Source organism: Triturus cristatus, chromosome 3_2 (assembly GCF_964204655.1).
Source record: "Triturus cristatus chromosome 3_2, aTriCri1.1, whole genome shotgun sequence".
Taxonomy (NCBI): domain Eukaryota; kingdom Metazoa; phylum Chordata; class Amphibia; order Caudata; family Salamandridae; genus Triturus; species Triturus cristatus.
In genome coordinates, this window is record NC_140584.1 from 733,714,011 (window position 1) to 733,733,482 (window position 19,472).

The 19,472-nt window shown below is 42.9% G+C and overlaps 1 protein-coding gene across 1 annotated transcript in view; it reads left to right on the top strand.

Moving 5' to 3' along the window:
- The window catches only part of STAT4 (signal transducer and activator of transcription 4), a 772,166-nt gene that overhangs the window by 493,105 nt on the left and 259,589 nt on the right, over positions 1-19,472 (top strand). The gene's annotated exons all lie outside the window — the stretch shown is intronic.

Consider the following 19,472-nt stretch of genomic DNA (forward strand, 5'->3'; position numbering starts at 1 on the left):
TTCTTATCAGGGCTGCCAATGGGGACACATATACATTGAAAAGTGTCGGGCTGAGGGACGATCCCTGCGGAACTCCACAAGGAAGAGAGAAAGGGTTGGACCTATCTTTGTCCAAGTCCACCGTTTGAGTCCTGTCGGTAAGAAAGGATTTCAGGAGGTTCTCGGCATTGCCTTGTACCCCACCTTCTGATAGACGGTCCATCAAGACCTCATGATGGACCGTATCAAAGGCTACCGAGAGATCCAACATGATAAATATCATGGTGCCTCCCTGATCCAGGGCTTCTCTTATCTCCTCTGTAGATTTTATCAGGGCCAACTCTGTGCTATGGTCAGCACGGATGCCGTATTGAGTTGGATCCAGTACACTGTGGTCTGGAGTAACCTGCTAAGTTGTGTATTCACTGATTTCTCTAACATTTTAGCCGGAACAGGAAGGCGTGAGATGGGTCTATAATAATTCGGGTCCTTCGGATCAAGGTTATGTTTTTTAAGCAATGGAAGAATAGAGGCAATTTTCCATATTTTGGGGAACTGACCCGAATTAAGAATGGCATTAAACAGAAGGGTGAGGGCCTGCCCAATAATGTTCGGGATTATGTCTGGATGTGTGAAAGTGTTAGGTAGCTCCTAATAAGTTGTTTGCTCACAAATTTAAGAAAGCACTTTCAGACCTTCCTCTAGCTCCTAACCATCTCATAGACTGCAGTCTATATGCATATCATCACTTTCACTCCGCTTTTTTACCTTTTTAGGTCTCGGCTAGACAGTACTTGTGCTGTCTCTTCGAGACATGTTGTATATACTTTGTGGGCTTTAGCCTGCCCAAAGGCTGCCCATTTGCTGGACCGATTGTCGCTATCATATTCTTTCTCCCCATTTGTCCATGGCATGCATGCATCATGCCTCTTCTTGCATTTATCCCTCCCCGAGAACATGCACCAATTACTACTATCCATCCACTGCTCCCATGTTAGGAACTGTTTAGGAACTTCTTTTTTCTTTCACAGGAACACTCTTGTTTTCTGCCGCTCCGAGCTCTGTTTCTGTAAACAAGCCTGTAAATATTGTTCTTATCTCGACACATTTGCTGTGCATTCAAAGACCGAGAACGCGTCAGCCTAATTTGACATGTTTCAGGAAACAACTGAAATCTTGGCTCGTTTGCGCCACAATATTAATCTAGGCTTTGCTTAATCTGTTGTTTTTTATATTCTTCCTTTGTTGTTTATCTTGCATATGCCAGTGCCAAGACGCCCTTCGGCATTCGTTTGCGCTTTATAAATAATATCAATGTCAGACACTGTTTTCCGAGGGTGCCTTTTTGAGCGCCCAAGTTTTCAGTTGCTCCAAGCTCCATTTCTGTAAACAAGCCTGTAAATCTTGTTATCTCATCACATATGCTGTGCATTCAAAGACTGAGATCACATGTAAGATGCTGTTTTCCGAGGGTGCCTGTTTACTTTTCTTTCTCTTTATTTAAAGTGAGAGGATTTTTTTTTAATGTCCCAGTGTTAGTCAGTGTAATCCCAAGATTTTAAAAATGCTTTTTTACTTCATTCTCACTTTTTTTCAACTCATAATTTTTATTATTTTTCTTAACGACAATGTATCACATATTATCAGGCAGTACTGTACATTGTACATTTAGTAGTATTACTGCATATGTTATTGAAAGTACAACATTACAACTCCTTTCATATATTTCACTATAAAACCTTCAATGAGACAATTCCCATATTTGGGAATGCAAAAATCTGTGATTTATATTATTATTCTTAGAACTAAGAACGATTCGGAGCAGTGCACTCAACTTGGCCCCCCTCCCACCCATGAAGAGAACTTTCCCATTAACTCCTGCTGGTAGATGCTTTTCTGTGCGGTCTTTACATTACACTTGAATACAGGCCGCTGTGGGACTTAAATGAACAGTAGGGAGGGGGGGGGGGCGGAGGGGAGACCAGGAGGATTAGTAATGGATTGGGAGGGAGGAAGGGTCAAATGAGGGTAGACAAGGAAACATAAGAGAACCACAGTGACATAATTCCCGTTCATATCACTACCCATTCAAGTGTATTAACCCTTCACATATCGGTAGTGCAGACCCCCACAGCCTTAGTCAACAGAAACATTACTTTTGAATTGTTCCAATAGTTGAAACCAGTCCAGCGATATTGTTTTTTTGCAAAGCCCCCTATATTCCTCCCTTCACCTTCCAGCTGGGCCCATCGTATCACTTCCTCCCCCCAACATCCTCCCCTCGGAGATGTCCGTAAGCAGTCTTTTAGCCAGTATCAGAGAGAGGTCTGTGAACCGGCGCAACACTTTTGCTTTCCGTGGCAGGGGGATTGTCCTAGCAAGCAGGTTTCTAGCATTGTCCAATTGGGTCGTTCAGAGAGTTGTGTTAAACTATCAGTGACCTCACTCCAGTACTCTTGCAATGCCGAGCAGGACCATAACATATGTGTTGAATCGGCTCCGGGCAGGCGGCAACGAGGGCAGTTAGAGAAAGCTTGTGGGTACATTGCATTGACCTTATCTGGTGTCAAGTATGCGCTATGCAACAGGGCCAGTTGTATGAACTTGAATCGCACATTTCGGGATACCCGTTTTGGATATTCAAGGATTATTGCCCATTCCTTGACTGTGAGCGCACGATTAATATCCACCTCCCATTTTTGACGAAGGGGTGAAAGTGAAATCTCCAAATGTTCTCTAAGTCCGCTATAGAGCCATCTGACCAAATGTCTCCCGTGTCCCATTATGTGCAAAGCTTGTAATAAGTGGAATGTTGGGGGCTCGCACTGATCAACCAGCCAATACTTACGAACTAAATGTAAAATGCTTGTGTGAGTCAAAAATAGCGGATTGGGTACTCCATATGTTCGTACCATTTCTGTTTGGGGCATTAGTTGCCCATCAGTGAATAAGGAGCCCACCTTCTACCCAAGGTGCTAACCTATGCGTAGTTAATGGGCTGTGCGATGTTGGGAGGCCACATCTGGGTATGTTCGGAGCATATGGAATGGGTACTTTTGTGTACTTCAACTCGTGTTTGCAGTAATGAAGTGCTACTTGGAGCAACACAGGGATATCTTTCGGTCTTCCAGGCTCTGGAGAAATCAGTGTCTGCAGTGTTCCAATCCGCAATTGTGCGGACGTACATCCAATTTCAGATAAATTATGCCTGCCAGCCAATATGCTATCCACTGCAATTGGCTAACTATGTTGTATGCCTTGAAATCTGGGGCTCCCATACCCCCTTTTGCTGTGGGCAGCTGCAATTTGGCGAGGCTAATTGTATGACGCCCAGTCCCCCATATCAATGTTATTAATAAGGAGTTTAACATTTTAAAAACCCATGCCGGGACTATTATAGGGAGATTATAGGGAGGTAGCATCACCGTTTTCCGTTTTCCCTATTGCTATTCGCCCTGCTGTGGACAGTGGTAATTTAATCCAGAAGGCCACTTGCGATTTTAATGCATTAATGGCACGTTCGGCTCTGAGTTTCTCAGATTCAAAGCATAGGACAGTTAAAGGATGTGTATCATAAAAGAAATACGCTACGGACTTTGATGCATTCAATTGAAGTCCTGACAGTAGACCAAATTGATGCAACAGCGTCGCCACTGCAGTTAGGTCTGCCCCCAGATCTCTGAAATATAGCAACATATCGTCAGCATATAACGACACTGAGGTACTTCATTCTCACTTATTTGTAATTTTATATCCTTACTACTATCTAGCTCTCAAATAATTGTAATATCTAAAGATATCCTGGTCAACTGATATCAAATTAGTTCGATTTTTTATGCTTCCCAAACTGACAAAATCAGCTAGGGTTCATTATATCAAATATATAAGCTCACCACATGCCAAGATAGCGACCAAAACAACAGTCTAAGATATCTCTGGGCACTGCTAACAAAACTGTAGCGGGACAAACAATCACTTTCCCTTTAAAAATGGCGCTCAAACAGAACGCTGTCCAAACATCGGACGCATCAGAATACAATGATTCAACCCTTGATGGGTAAGACAGCATACCACACCCATTTCCTATTAGCCAACTGGACACTCAGCCCTCCCTTTACAAGAAATTTGTTTTAACTGCCCTATTATACGCTGCGATTTCAACACATAACTTTTCGTGGCATAATGACTGCTCACAGCGTTATATGCGCTGCGCACAGGGCCGGCTTTAGCGCTTGTGAAGCCCTGTGCGACAATGTTTGTTGGCGTCTCCCCCATGACCACCTCTGCCACAGATCCCTCACTGCCACCCTTTAACAGTGCCCCTCAAGCCTCCATAACCACTGTCTCTCAGATTCATTTAGTTTTATAGCACCACTCATACCAGTGTAAGGTGTCAGAGCACTTTACATCGCACACACATTGCATAGAGACAATCATATGTGTGTAAATCACTGTATAGGAAATGTTACATCAGACAGGACTACAAGGTGTGGGAGCCACATGTCATCCATACTGGTAGGCAATATAGTTTGAGTCCTTATTCTGGAAAAGCAAAAATCCGCAATTTAAAACGTAATACCATTGTTAGGAGTTCTCTTTAATAATATGAATTGTTTTCTACCCAAATGAACCATTTGAGCAAGATTAGGATGATGAAAGACTGGGTAAAAAAAACATATAGCTATACCATATACCTTGTGGTTTGCATGCAGATCTTGGATGACAGTTAATAGCTCAATGTTCTATATTAGGATTTTGACTTATAAACTACAAGTAACAAAAGAATCTCTCTCACAGAAGCAGTAACTTACTGACCTATTTACATTATATGCACTTTGTGATCTGCATGGTACACGTTCTTAGCAGCAAGCATTTTAACCCACTGTAGCTACCTTACCATGAGTCAAAACCTGCACAAGAGAAACATCCGGTCTCTTTCCAGGAAGACAATGAATCACCGGAGTTATCTTGACATTTTACTTGATGCCTGACAATTGCTGGAGGCCAGGAACACAGCAGCAGGTGCTTTTAAAATGAAAATGTACTTACAAAAATGACACCCCCACCCCAAGTCAGCGCCCGGTGCGATGGCACCGCCCTACTGCCGGCCCTGGCTGCGCGCAACTAATTAGCCTGCCTTAACTGCCAGATTCAGTGTGATGCCTTTATAGTATGCACTGCAACCAAAATACATAGGGCCTGATTACGACTATGGCGGTAGCCACGGTGGCGGTGTGGGCATATGTATGTATATGTATATTTGTGTGCGTTGTATTTGTTTGTTTCATTACAAGAGCCTAGCAGATAGGTAAAACTGTAAGGCCAGGCCCACTCTTGTCACTTGTCATAGTAAACAGAGCAGACCTATTACATCTGACATAGGTATACATCTCCCCAATTAATCAAACAGACTTATAACCTTTATTTGTGGCTTGTCTCCATAACCAATTCAAGCCTACTGTATGGAGCATAACCTTTCTCGAGGCATCCATCAGTCATACGGCAATAAAACTAGAAATATGAAATAATTTTGCACACAAATATAGACCCTCTACTAAGGGGACCCAGCAAGGATTTCTCATTACGGGCCAAATTGTCCTCCCACAGGGTTTGTTTAAGGGGTAGTTAACACAAAACCTGTTGCTACTATAACACCCTTCCAGCATCCATATAACATAGTGACTTTAGCACGTTATAACAACTTTAATAAGTTTTTTGCAACAAATACGTCAGGCCTTCTGCCTTTGTTGTAGCTTTTCATATTTTCACAATTAACAGATTAAACTTTTCTCAACAAACTAAACAGCCTTTAGCATTGTTTACTGGCTTATCACCTTGAGCAACTCAGGTCTACTGTATGGAGCAAACGTTTTCCAAAAAGGAAAAAAGTGCGCTGCAAGAACCCTTTTTTAACGGAACCCAAACACTGTCTGCCCTTTGAACAGCTTTTCGAGAAGAGCAACAACATGTGGGTCGAGGCTGAACCTCTCTCTTAGCGCTGCTTCATGAGCTGTTTCTGTGGTGGTCTGATGTCAAGTGACAGCTGAGGTATCAATCCAGGTCTAAAAACAAAAACAGATCAAACCTGTCTCTTCTCGATTGAGAAGGACTGTGGTGATTGATGCTCCTTATTTTAGCCAGTCAGTTTCTGGTTCCTGCGAGACAGCGGACAGTGTGGTGGAAGGCATTGCTTGAAAGGTATGTCTTTTATCAATTGTAATGGAGGTGCACTTATTTACACTACTGGTCGAAAATAAATCCTCTGAAAACTGTTGTGGCTTTTCATAAGAAGGCCTTTTTCTATTGGGCATTTACCAATTTTGATTTCCATACTCCACTGCGGACCCCAGAAAGTCTGCTTCTTTGGTCTTGGTCTATTGTTCACTTCCATCTGGCTCTAAAAAGATCAGCCAATGTTTCTAAGCTTCTTTTTGCGACACACATTAGAGCTGTTTTCTTGTCAAGGATTTCAACCCCTGTGTATGTGCAGTCAGCTTCCAGGATTGCATTATGGAATATTTGAGGAATTTGGAATCATTTCCTCATGCCTTTCTCCGATTTGGGCCAAGCAAGGATACAAGATACATCAAAATGGAATCTTAATCTCATCAGAGCGTGCTGGTGACAAAATTCAGAGTCTCACGCCAACAAAGCTAGAAATATGTTTTGGCATGACGTCAGGAGGTCTATGCATAGAGACTCAGAATGACCAACCTATTCCTTTTTTTGTGTATGCTTGCACATCTTAGCTGGTTAAAATCTCAACCTGTAGTTGAGCCCAAGATGGTGGCAAAGTACTGGTTAGTGTGAAGAACACATTGATTACTATTAGTCTCGTAATGCGGTGGGATTAAGCTGCTCTCAGTTCTGGCTGCTTGACAGTCACATTGTGTCTTTTTTTATCAAGAAGACGTTATGAAAATTGGGAGAGGTCATAAGTGTCACATCTCACAGTGTTTCAGTGGCTCAAAGCCTGACTAGATATTTCCAAGACATTCAAATAAATAAATATGGAATCTTCTTTATCCCCTGCTGTCACACACCTTCTCTCCTCATTTAATAACTGTTCCTTAATTTCCCACTCCCACTGATTCCAGTAGGTCTCGTGCCAAGATAAGCCATGAAATTAGAGTCTCATGCTTCCTGATGAATCAGACACTGCTACAATCCAGGTGCACGGTATACCGGTGGCACGCAGTCATAGACTAACTACATATTGTGAAATATTGCAAAATACTGTTTCTCTCTCATACAAATGTATGGGCCTGGATACTCTGTAATCAGTACTGCAAAATCAATGCTAGCTAAAACGAGAACTAAATCTTGTATTCAAACATCCAGATTCCAGCTCACCAGTTCTTTAATGTAATATATAGTATACTTTCTGACAATCTCTGTATTTCGGACTCTCTATGGCTGGTTGAAACTCTGTGACGTCATAGATACAAATACAAACAGACAGCTATCATATGTGCAGGAATGACCTATTGTACACTTTTCTATATGTAAAACTACTTTCTGTTTTTTGTAAAAAAGTCTGTGATCAAAACGATTCTCAATATAATAAGTTCATAAGCTGTAATATATTTAACGCACATTAATTAGTACTGCATGTTTCCTCCCCACAATAAGCAATCACATCCCATACAACTGTCAGAATAAATGCAGAGTTAGAGTTCATAATCCTTAGAAGAATGACTCAAACAATTGTGCTCAATATCAAAATCTAGATCCATGGTCCCAGGTTTGGTTTCAGAATATCCAATACGTCATTGATAACTCCATACAGTAGTGCTCAGGTTCCAGTTTGACAAAATGAGTTCTGGCTCCAGCAATTAAACATCTTGATTGCATTAGCCAGGAACACTTTGAACTGAGCAACGTAGACACCATGGTTCTGGGACACATAGGTTCTCGTGTCTTCACCTGTGCATCGTGCGGGCGAAGCAGACGTGAAGCCTCACTCTGCATGCTCGCTGACCGCCACTGCTACCAAAGACTCAAGTACACCAGAAGTTCGAAGGAGCGTGTCACTGCACATGCACAGTGTACACAAGTGAGCGTGGACTACTGATCATGACACTTCCACAGAAATCATCACACAGCACTTCCTATCTATATGCACCAACCCACTCTGACCTTCATCAAAGAATGAGTCATAGGAGTCACAAGAACAGGATTAGCCTGTGCTGCTTTTACCAGGCCCATGTAAATCAATTGAACATGCAATTTCTATTTGTCTACTCTTACTTGATTGAAGAAGAAAGCTGCTACAACTGATTGTTATGTAGGACAATACTTGATGCCACATCATTGTTTTTTAACTTCTTTTTTTAGATGAGCGGTTGCTTGTCTGTCGACGGCTCAGCAAGAATCGGATGTTCATGATTGATGTTATATGTTTGGTATTTTTTTTTAGATATTATTTTGTTGCATTTTAAATTTGATTTTCGAAGTACACGCTTTTTCTGATTTTAGGTTCTAGTTGTTGTTGCCTGTCAAGAGCATCCTATAGGCTAACTATCCAAGTAGGCTACTCTTCTGAAATCCTTCAGAAAAATTGTTTAAAAGGCCTACCCAACCACCCTCCACCCATCTATGCAAATATTCACATGAAGGCATTTGACAAATGCACTCTTAGAGACAAACATTATCCTCATTTACAACTTCCTCATCAGAGCCCAGTACAGTCACCTCTCCTTTATTTAGATACTTCTGGACATCTCTGCTGCCATTCATGCAGGTTGCCATAACATCTTGGAACAGTTTGTAGAATCTTCAATAGATATAGAGGTTTTAGTTAGTGAAACACCAGAACAAAGTGTATCCTCTGTCATAAATTTACAATCTATTCTTGACTTAGATGTTGCCCTAGATGTTGAAACAGTGAAATCCCCGTCCCCTGCCTCCCCTCGTAGGCCCAGAGCAGTCAGAGCTTGTAGAAAATCTCAGCCCAAAAGTAGCGGACCTCGTTTAAGTCGGAAAAAACCTATCCCTGCAGCAAAGAGCCTGAATAAGGAAGAAGTTAATGGGCTATATGAGAAAAAAGAGTCTGAGAATGAGCTATCTTTAAAAATAGCTAGTATAATCGATTCCAAGATCAAGTGTATTGTCACACCACTGGTGGCTAAAATTGATCTGCTTACAGCTGAGGTATCAAGACTTAGTACTCTCATAAACAAGCCAGTGGAAGAACTGGGTAGTACTTCAACCCCGGTGAAAAGTAGACCTGCACCAAACATAGTGCCCCCTAGAGGTGGAGAAAGGGCTGTAGAAACAAGGGCAACATATCCTCCTCCCTTACAATCTATCATAGACAAGAACGCCCAGATCACAGCTAATGAATGTCCCCAAATTAGATCCATTGCTCCATATAAAGAGAGAGACCAATTTCAATGTATTGTTGAGGCCTCTCCACTTGTACTAGTTCTCGCTAATGTACCTATTTTGTTGCCTGGCAAAGTGGAATCCACATCCTCACTGATTAGTAAATCGCTGCACTGGTTGACTAATAATATGAGGATGTGTCCAGGGGGTGAACAACAATTAGCAGGGGAAATTATTATGGCAAGAAGAGTACCATGGCTAGGGCTCAACCCGAAAAGATTTGTGGGAGACTGTATTGTTCTTAATTTCTCACATCCAGCTGTCCTCCCCAATGTCCTGGCCAATATATTTCCCCCTCAACGAAGATACACTGCTATTGTTCCATTAACCTTGGAATATTTTTATTGTACAAGAGGTAGTAAAACCAATGTATCAAGACCAAGGCCGAGGCGGATCCCCGACCTCAATAAAGGGGGTAGGTGTGATTCAAATAGTAACTGGAACATCAGCCTGGAAAATAGGTTTGGGGTCTTGTCAGACCTAAATGATTGCGATTGACTCGACAGGGACAAAAGATTAGAGAATAAGAATAAAAATAAGTCTGATAGCTTGGGTGCTCATATGATACAGAGTCCAGTTGTATCAAACGACATTTTTACCCCCCTATTAGAAAGGAGGGAAGCATCAAATTTAATCGAGAAACTTTCTGTGATAATTGATCTGGATAAACTGACAGACTCATGCCCTTTAAATTGTGATAATCTAGGATCTAAGGTATTATTGGCAGAGCCATTTGGTAGACCCTGTAATTACATTGACCATGAGGATAAGACTGTAGGGGGGACCCAAAGCCCACTAATAGAAAAAGTGCCTTTTAGTTCTTTAGCAGTTGAGTTAGGGTTGACCTTTCTCTCTTGGAACCTTGCAGGAATTGGCAATAAGCTACAGTCCATCGAATGGTGTAGCTTTATTGATCAGTTTGATATCATCCTATTCCAGGAATCTTGGTCATTGGCCCCAGTCTACCGGCAGGGGTTTCTTAACTTTCAAACTCCTGCTATTAAAAAATCTAAAGGCCGACCATCAGGGGGCCTAATAATTTGGATCCGCCAATCACTATGTTGTAAAATCAAACAACAGAACTTTTCATCAAATGATATCTTGGCGGTGAATATTATTTGGCCTACTGGCCAGGAACTGGCAATTTTTAACACTTACGCTAGAGGGACGGTTGGAGGATCTCTATCTGATGTTATCTCCGCCCTTGACCAACAGCTTCTAGCACTTCCATCTAAGTGGTCTATAATTGTGGGAGGAGATTTCAACACGACATTTGAGCCACTTGGATCTGAGGACCATTTTCTCACTGCTGAGGAGGACAGCAGGTGGGGTGTTCCTCAGTTGGACCTTCCCGCAGTTAAGAGATGGTCAGCAGTAGCCATCCAACTTAAAGCCCTATGTCTAGAGAGAGGACTTAGAGCAGTAAACGGGCGTACTTTGTCCGACCGCCTGGGAGCAAGCACATTCGATACTGGTAGGTCCTCTAGCCGTATAGATTACTTCTTACTGGATATTAGAGTTTGGCATAGGCTGATCGATATGATAATACTTTCCAGGGTGGAAAGCGATCATAATCCCCTTTGCATGAAATTCACAGCTCCTAATGGGCCCAGAGAAGTCAAATTGGGTAAGGAGAAATCCACTCTGGATATTGTCGTATCGAACAACATGCGCCACATTAAATGGGGCAGATTTATTGAAAAGCCAGAGAAGTTGGAGGACCTTAAAAAAGTGGCAATCGAGGAAGTGGCCAAATTAAATATCGACTCTGCAAATCAAAACTTCCCCCAAATTATGCTTGAGGCCCATACTCTCTTTTTCATTAAACTCGAAAGGTTTTTTATGAAAACCATTAAGACAGAAAAGGCTACCAAAATAAAGCTACCCGAGGCAGGATGGTACAATAAGGCTTGTAAAGTTGCCCGCCATAACCTGAGTGTAGAACTTAGATCCAGGAATATCGAAGGTGTGAGAAATGCTAGGAAGGTATATAGGCACACACAGTTAGTGGCTAAGAAACAGTGGGATGAGGAGCATTGGAACGACCTGAAACTTGCTTGTCTGGCTAAGGATCAAAAACAATTTTGGGCTATAGTCAAGTGTGATAGAGGTGGGATTGCTCCATCGCCCCAAAATAATGTTGCCAAACATCAATGGGTCGATTTCTTCAGACCACAATATGCCTCTAACCCATCTGAGAGAGAGTTCTCACTTCCCCCCACCGTTTATTATCAAACGCAGCTGTTTTCGATTAAAGATGTCAGTTTAGCACTAGATTGTGTAACTAGGGGCAGAGCTCCGGGGATGGACGGTATACCAGCAGACGTGTTTTTAACTGATAGATTAACTTGGTGTCAGTATTTTCAATGGCTAGCTAATTCTGTGGCTATGGGTGCACCTATTCCCCCTTCATGGAAAGGTGCGGAAATAATTCCGGTTTTTAAAAAGGGCGACAAATCATTGCCTAATAACTATAGACCTATTAGTCTTATAGACTCAGCTCAAAAACTCATAGGTCGATTAGTGCAAAACAAATTGCAATCATGGGTAGAAGATAATGATATTTTATCCCCGTATCAGGCTGGTTTTCGCCCTTGTACCAGCTCTGTTGACCAGGTTTTTTATTTCATAGCACTTTACTGGAGGAACGTAAAATTGACCAATGGGTCCCTCTATGCGGACTTTATAGACCTGAAATCAGCTTTCGATTTAGTGCCACGCCCAAAACTTTGGCGGGTTCTCGCTGAAGCACGGATGGCGCCGGAACTATTAACGTTACTCATCCGCTTGCATGAGAACAACTATGCACGCATTAGATGGGGGACTCAGGGGGAAGTGACTGACCCATTCCCTGTCGAGCGTGGCGTCCGACAGGGGTGTGTTTTGGCACCTACATTGTTCTCCTTGTACATTAATGGTATTGTAGATTATCTTAGTCGTTCCCCTACGGATGCCCCAGTATTGGCAGGGGCTCGCGTGCCAGTCCTCATGTTCGCGGACGACACTTTGATAGTCTCGCGAACACCAAGTGGGCTCCAGAAGGCATTAAACATGTTTGGAGATTTTTGTCAATCACGTGGCCTTGCGATAAATACCTCCAAAACTAAGTTTATGTCTTTAAACCAGCTGAAAAGTTTTAGAGGTGTAATCAATTTAAATGGCACGCCGTTGGAACAAGTTGAGGCTTTTACGTATTTAGGAATATCCCTCCAGAGCAACATGAGTTGGAAAAATCATATCGACATGACTGCCCTAAAATTTCATCAGCTGGCGGGTGCAATCGCCTCTAAACACAAATCTTCTATGACCAAGCCTATCACCCCTGTCCTAGAAATTTACAATATGAAAATCATTAGTGCTTCCTTGTATGGCTCGGAACTTTGGGGTTTTGCCAACCTGAATCAATTAAGATTGGCAGAAAACAAGTTTTTACGCTGCCTAGTTGGAGCTCCTCAAAGTACCCCGATGATTCCGCTTGCATATGAGCTAGGCAGGAAAAACATAGAGGATCTAGCGCGGTTGCGTCCACTCCTATATTGGCGACGGATCATGACAACCCCTGAATTAGTCCATTATTCTATTGCCCTGAAGGATATAATTAGGGCGGATCGCTTTCATTCTATCCCATGGCTCAAGGAAATTAGGGAATTGTTAATAAAACTGGGATTAGAACATTTATGGAATGACTTGGATGGGTCAAGTTTCCCATCTAAGTCTATTCTTAAAATTTTTTATTGGGATATGACCCTGACGTCTGTTTTTGACTCTGGTCAAAATACCAAGCTAACGGGTCGTTTTCTTGAAATTAAATCTATTCCCTTCTGCGAGGCTTATTGGGACATTATAGAAAGGGCCTCCGATAGAAAACTATATTTCCAGTTTAGAATTGGGTCCCTTCCTGTAAAAGCATTTACTCAAAGATGGTCTTCCTCTCAGGACAATAAATGTCATCATTGCAGAGACATGATTGAGGATATAGGCCATCTGTTGTTTGTATGTCCCCTGTATATTAATCCACGTCATAGGTGGTTAAAACCAGTATGTTTAAACTTGGGGACACGCAGGTATATGGAGGCACTAAGAATACTTGAATCTGATTGTACCCCCTGTTTGGCTATTGCCGTTGCAAAATTTTTAGGGTGGGCATGGATAATTCGTTCCCGCACCCTAAAATCTTTAGAAGGTGGCCAATGAATTTTTGACACAAATTATGTACGACCAATTTTATACTGAGATTTTGGTTTTTTTTTAACTGTTTTATTAATTACTAGTGATATTTTTATTCTTCTTTTACAACTTTTGTAATTCGCCAGCATTATGGTTTAATGAGCTTTTATAACATATACATTGTATTTTTATCTTGTAGTATTTATAACACTTGTTAGGATGTAACTTGCTTTTATGACATGCTGTCGAATAAAGCTTTGAAATTTGAATTTGAATCTTCAATAGGGTCAGAGTCAAATAATGGATGCCAGAAAGGAGTGCATTGTCACAATCAAGTTAGGAGAGGACTAGTGAACCTAGAGAGCAGGCACTGGTGGGAAAGAGAAGTAGGCTAATCAATCTGTTGAGTGCAGAGTGCTCTATGTGCAGGATTCACGTTTAACCACAATCAAACATAAAGATTCCTCCTGATTTTTAAACAGTTCAGGAAATGCATAATCAGTTGTGTCCCTCCAAATAAGAACAGACACAGCCTCAAGGTACCACTTCACCTAAACTGGAAGTTAGAAGTGCATGCAACAAGCGGTCAGCACCCTCTAATGGCGGGCCAATAAATACACCCCTTCAAGGAAGATAGGAGCCACACATATACATTCATGTAGTGGGTTGGAAAAGCAGAGTTTCTATAAATGACAAATCAGAGTGCAGTTGTGGAGAGTTTACTTAAAACTCAAGTTTGAGATTTATGGAACAACTAGCGCCCAAGCAACCCTGCCTTACATCAATTTCACACAGGCGTTTATACATTTGTTGGTACATTGGCTAACATGGAAAAAGCAGAATCATTTTCAAACGTGACATTACATGCAAGACCCACACAACCCCCGAATAATGTTTGGCAAATATAAGAATGAAAGGGTAGTTCCATGCAGAGAGCCTATTTTTCAGTTGTGCCGTAGAACATTGACACAAACAGTTACACAAGCCCAGAAGAAAACTACATAAGAAGTGTATTGTTCAGGGTTTTTATATACAAAAATATCCAGCTCAGGACGTTTTTTAAATTATTTGTGATAGAGTACACATGGGCTCACAGAAGATAAAGTTTACTGAGAAAGCTGGACAACATGTTAGGGTGTTTGTGATATTTGACACACTATATCTTTCACAGTAATACAAAATAGAGACATTGAATAATATGGATTCTATGCCTGCGCCTGTTAACACATTGTTCGTGCTCAATCATCCCTAGTGTTCAACCATTTGTTAAAATTTATTCTACTTCTATTGCCATTATTTTCTCTATTTTGCCTCCTCCTTTCATAATAGAATTATTTTCAGGTATATTCTTTACTATACATTTTTCGATACAGCTTTGAAGGGATGAGGGTACAAGATGCATAAATATAGAACATATCATCAGAAAGCCTATTATGATCAAAGCAATTTTTAACAGCCACCAACCCCAATTTCAAATGGAGATCCAATGTCATCCCACAATGTCCTCTCTGTTTTCTCATGTACAATTTCATGTACATTCTCTACAGCCTTATACACACATGGGATGTTATCCAGAATATAGGTACAACAGTCTGTTTTAATCATCCTACAAACTACGCCCCTTTCTGCCAAAATTATGTCTAAAATCATTCTATTTTGTAGAACCACGGTCCTCATAGCCACCATTTCTACAGCCCGGTTTTCTAAGGCTTCAGAGGTTTTGTTTATGCTTGCTTCCAATGATCTACCTAATTGCTTTATTTGTCTAGATTTAAGGGCTACTCCCAACATCAGTATTATTCCCTTCCCAGTGTCATTAACCCCTTGTGCTGCAATATCTGTTTGGTCTACTCGTCTTTTCTCTCTAGCTACAGAATCGTATTTTGTCAATGTAAATTTCTGTAAACGTCTTTTGGTTAACGCCGAATAGTAGAAAATACACATCCTATATAGCAGGAACCACCACAATCTTTGGGTAAATGCGATCTTTTGGTAAATGTATATGCGGTTTCCCCACATAAATAGTGTTGGACTTGGCCCTTTTTCCCTGAATTTTTTTTCGTTTTTGTAGTGTTAAGGTGCAGGTGCTCCCTTCACCCAAGATGGCTGCCACAGGCCCCTGCTACTGCAGAGTGGCCTGTTCTAGTAGCACGCTAGCTGCCAGGAGCTGGCTGGAACCCCACAACAATGTTGCGACACCAGCCCGCCTTTTTGTCCCATAGGTAGAGTGGGGAAGCTCCTGGAATGTGCTGGAACCTTCTAGAAGGGAGGTGTGGTTTTCTTTTGCCGCCTTGGCTAGAGGTCACCTGACCTAGGGCTACTTAAGAGAGGGAGGGAAACTTTTGTGGGGAGTTGGCCATTGGGGTGAAGCAGAGCTGGAAGAATCCACCAGGAGTGTAGGCGGTAGGGCCTAGCCAGGGACTTATGCCTCTGAGAGTGACAGGATCTAGGTGCTGCCTCTTAAGTGAGTGAGGGACCCTGTGAAACCCACTGATCTTGCCCAGTAGTAGGAGGACCCAGAGAACCTCTGCCCAGCCTGACTAGGAAGGACCTAGTCGCCTTCTCCATCCCTACCCCCCTGCAACAGAACCCCTTAAGGGCGCCAGATACGCCGTGTCGTGAGGCCCGTGGAGAAGCCCTGGGCCCCATCGCTGCCGTCGCAGCTGTGAGGAGAAGTGCGCGAGGTCGAGAACGAGTGCCCCCATCATCGCGGGAACGGACGCCTTCCAGCGCAGAGATCGAGGTAAGCCCGAAGGCTGGGATCGCCCCCGGTGCGCCCCCTGCTGGTTGGGAGCCACACCGCACCCTGGGCCCGGGTCCCCTCTCCGTGGGAGTTCCCCCTGTCATCGCGACGGAGAGACCCCGCCGAGGGATCCCTTCCTAGTACCCCCGTGTCTGCCCTGAAGCGCGGTGCCTACGAACTGCACCGGAGCAAGAGACTCGCTCCGCAAGTCCCGTGTGCTCCCTGCGGACAGCCCCGTGTTAGACACTGACTGCACCCGAGCACGAGTAGCGCTCTGTGATTCATAGGCCATATTGAAGTGTTAGGTGCTATTGATTCCGAGTAGCGCTCTGTGATTTATATGCCATATTGAAGTGTTACGTGCTATTGATTCCGAGTAGCGCTCTGTGATTCATATGCCATATTGAAGTGTTACGTGCTATTGATTCCGAGTAGCGCTCTGTGATTCATAGGCCATATTGAAGTGTTACGTGCTATTGATTCCGAGTAGCGCTCCGTTATTCATATGCCATACTGAAGTGTTACGTGCTATTGATTCCGAGTAGCGCTCTGTTATTTATATGCCCTATTGAAGTGTTAGGTGCTATTGAGTACGAGTAGCGCTCTATTATTCATATGCCCTACTGAAATGTTACGCGCTATTGATTACGAGTAGCGCTCTGTTATTCATGTTTCCTACTGCAGTGCTAGGTGCCAGAAGTTACGAGTAGCGCTCTGCTGCTCCTGTTCTACCTTGAAGTGCTAAATGTCCTTAGTTGCGAGTAGCTCTCCATGCTAGATGCCCCGTTCTGAGGTCGTCACCGGTTAGCGTGCACAACGCGACAGGAAGGTGAAGAGCACGTGTACAGCTACATGTTTGGTAGTTGTGCCCCAGGCAGTACTGTTATCTCATGAAATGCATATATGATATGAACAGCCTTTATAGCTCCTGACTGATATGTACATCGCTAGCTATTGTATTATCAGCATATGAAATGTACTGCTACCTCATGAACTGCATCTAACGTGATCTACTTGGATAAACTTGAGTATTTACATAACTCCTACAGTGTGGCGTCACTTATTGTGTGTGTTCCTCGTCGCATGTGAGGTGCGTGTTGTATGGTTGCTTTACACACAGACCTTTGGTGGCCCGACCGCTCGTGTCACGTTACCGCCCCATAGGGCCTGGAGACCCCAGGTCTTACAAATAGTATATCTGCTTCCCTATATACATTGGATACCCCAAAGAGGAGATGTTACTTATATCAAAGTACTGCTCACAATCACTGTTATATAACTTCCACCCTTCCTTCAACTATTAAACAGAGGCTCCCTGTGAGCCTCCTTCTCAGCTTTAAAGTTACCTGTAAAGGAGGAGCTGTATCATTCCAGATCAAGTCTAGAGACTTGTGATGATGTGTTGTATTTATTATTAATTGTTCCTTATCTCCTGACATTGCCCATTCCATACACCCTGATGGTATGGTTGTTTGCTTGGGATATTCTGCTAGTATTTTTATTGTGGGCGTCCTAACCTTTCTTTGCTCTGTCCTAAAGGTAAGAGTCCTAAATAGGAACCAAAAGCCATAGCATGATGTATTAAATAGTAAAGGCATATGTAGTAGATGGGAAAATCTTTTAACCTCAGACATAATTTGCATACATATCCAACAGTTTTAGACATTAAATTCTTTATGGTATGTATTCATCATTTTTACTACCAGAGTCTGTCGCATGCTGGATGACCACGAACTGCCTCCAGCTTAAAGCTAATAAGTCTGAAGTGTTGGTGGTGGGGAAGGACAAGGGGCTCTGGAGTACGCAGTGGTGGCCAGTATCCTTGGGCTGTGCCCCAACCCCTAAGTCGGCGGTGAAGAATCTAGGGATCTGGCTTGACTCCACTCTTGGATTTCAAGATCATCCTAAAAAGATTGCTGGCACCTGCTTTGGACTCCTACGGGGTCTGAGGCCTATATTAGGGTTCTTTGACCCAGCCACATGTCAGCTGATAGTCCAGGCGACTATTTTGTCGAGACTTGATATTGTCAACTCCTTATTGTTAGGTGCCAATAAGGCGGAAGTGAACCACCTTCAACGAGTCCAGAACGCAGCCGCCCGAGTTCTGCTCAGACTACCTAGAACATGTTCTGCGTCGGGCGCTCTACGCTGCCTTCACTGGCTTCCCATCTTCAAGAGGATCGAATTTAAGACACTGTGTTTAGCCTTTAAAATTTTAAAACTCTCCACCCCTGAGATCCTATTCAATTTGCTGGTCCCCTATGTCCCCACCCACCAGCTACGCATTGCTGAGCAAATCCTGGCCACTGTTCCCCGAGTGAAACACATCAGGGAGGGGGCAGGTCCTTCCGCTATCTGTCCGCTAAGTTATGGAACTCCCTCCCTGTGCTGTTTCGTCATTTAGACTGCCTGTCATCCTTCCACAAGACCATCAAAACCCACCTGTTTCCTACAGTCTAGCTCTGGCTCTCTTCGGATACTGCTATCAGGGCCAGGACGCACCTTCGCTGGGGCAGCTGTGCGCTATACAAGAGGATATAACATAACATAACATAACAGATGATCATGGTATTCCTTAATATGATGTTTGTATAAATCCAAGTCATAGTCTGTTTTTGCTCTTTTTGGTGTTCTTATAGCACACATTTCATGTATTATTACTCAGCTGAATGTAGTTCTCGTTAGCAGTATTAGAATTATTATTCCACATAATGGCCCAGAAAGCAGTTGTTTCTTCCATGCATTTCCTACCCGAGGTCCAGATGTTTCCATTATCATCTTTTGTGTCACTAGGCTTCCAGAGGTTACCTGCACTTGTGAGTCTGCAAATCCCGTAGAAATCTACAGTTGTTTGGATTTGGAAGGCAAGCAAGGTCTCAATTAATAACGTGGTTTATCACTATGTAATGCATGCAGCAAATCTGACCTTTCATCGGACTGTTCTTCAATTGTGGGCGTAGGGGATCTTTCACATCCGAGGTATGGATCCAGTTCTTGTATTCCGAACACTAAACCCCGAGTTTGTGACAAGCAGAACTTGGACAGGACCCTTTCACCTCTGCTGCAAGCAGTTAGTTCAATGAAAATATCTTCACCACAACCCACTCACCAGGTATCAGGTCATGGCCTTTATCTGTCAGGGGCTGGGGAGGGCCTCTTTCACCTTTCACTAAAGAACATGCAGTCTTTTGGTTAA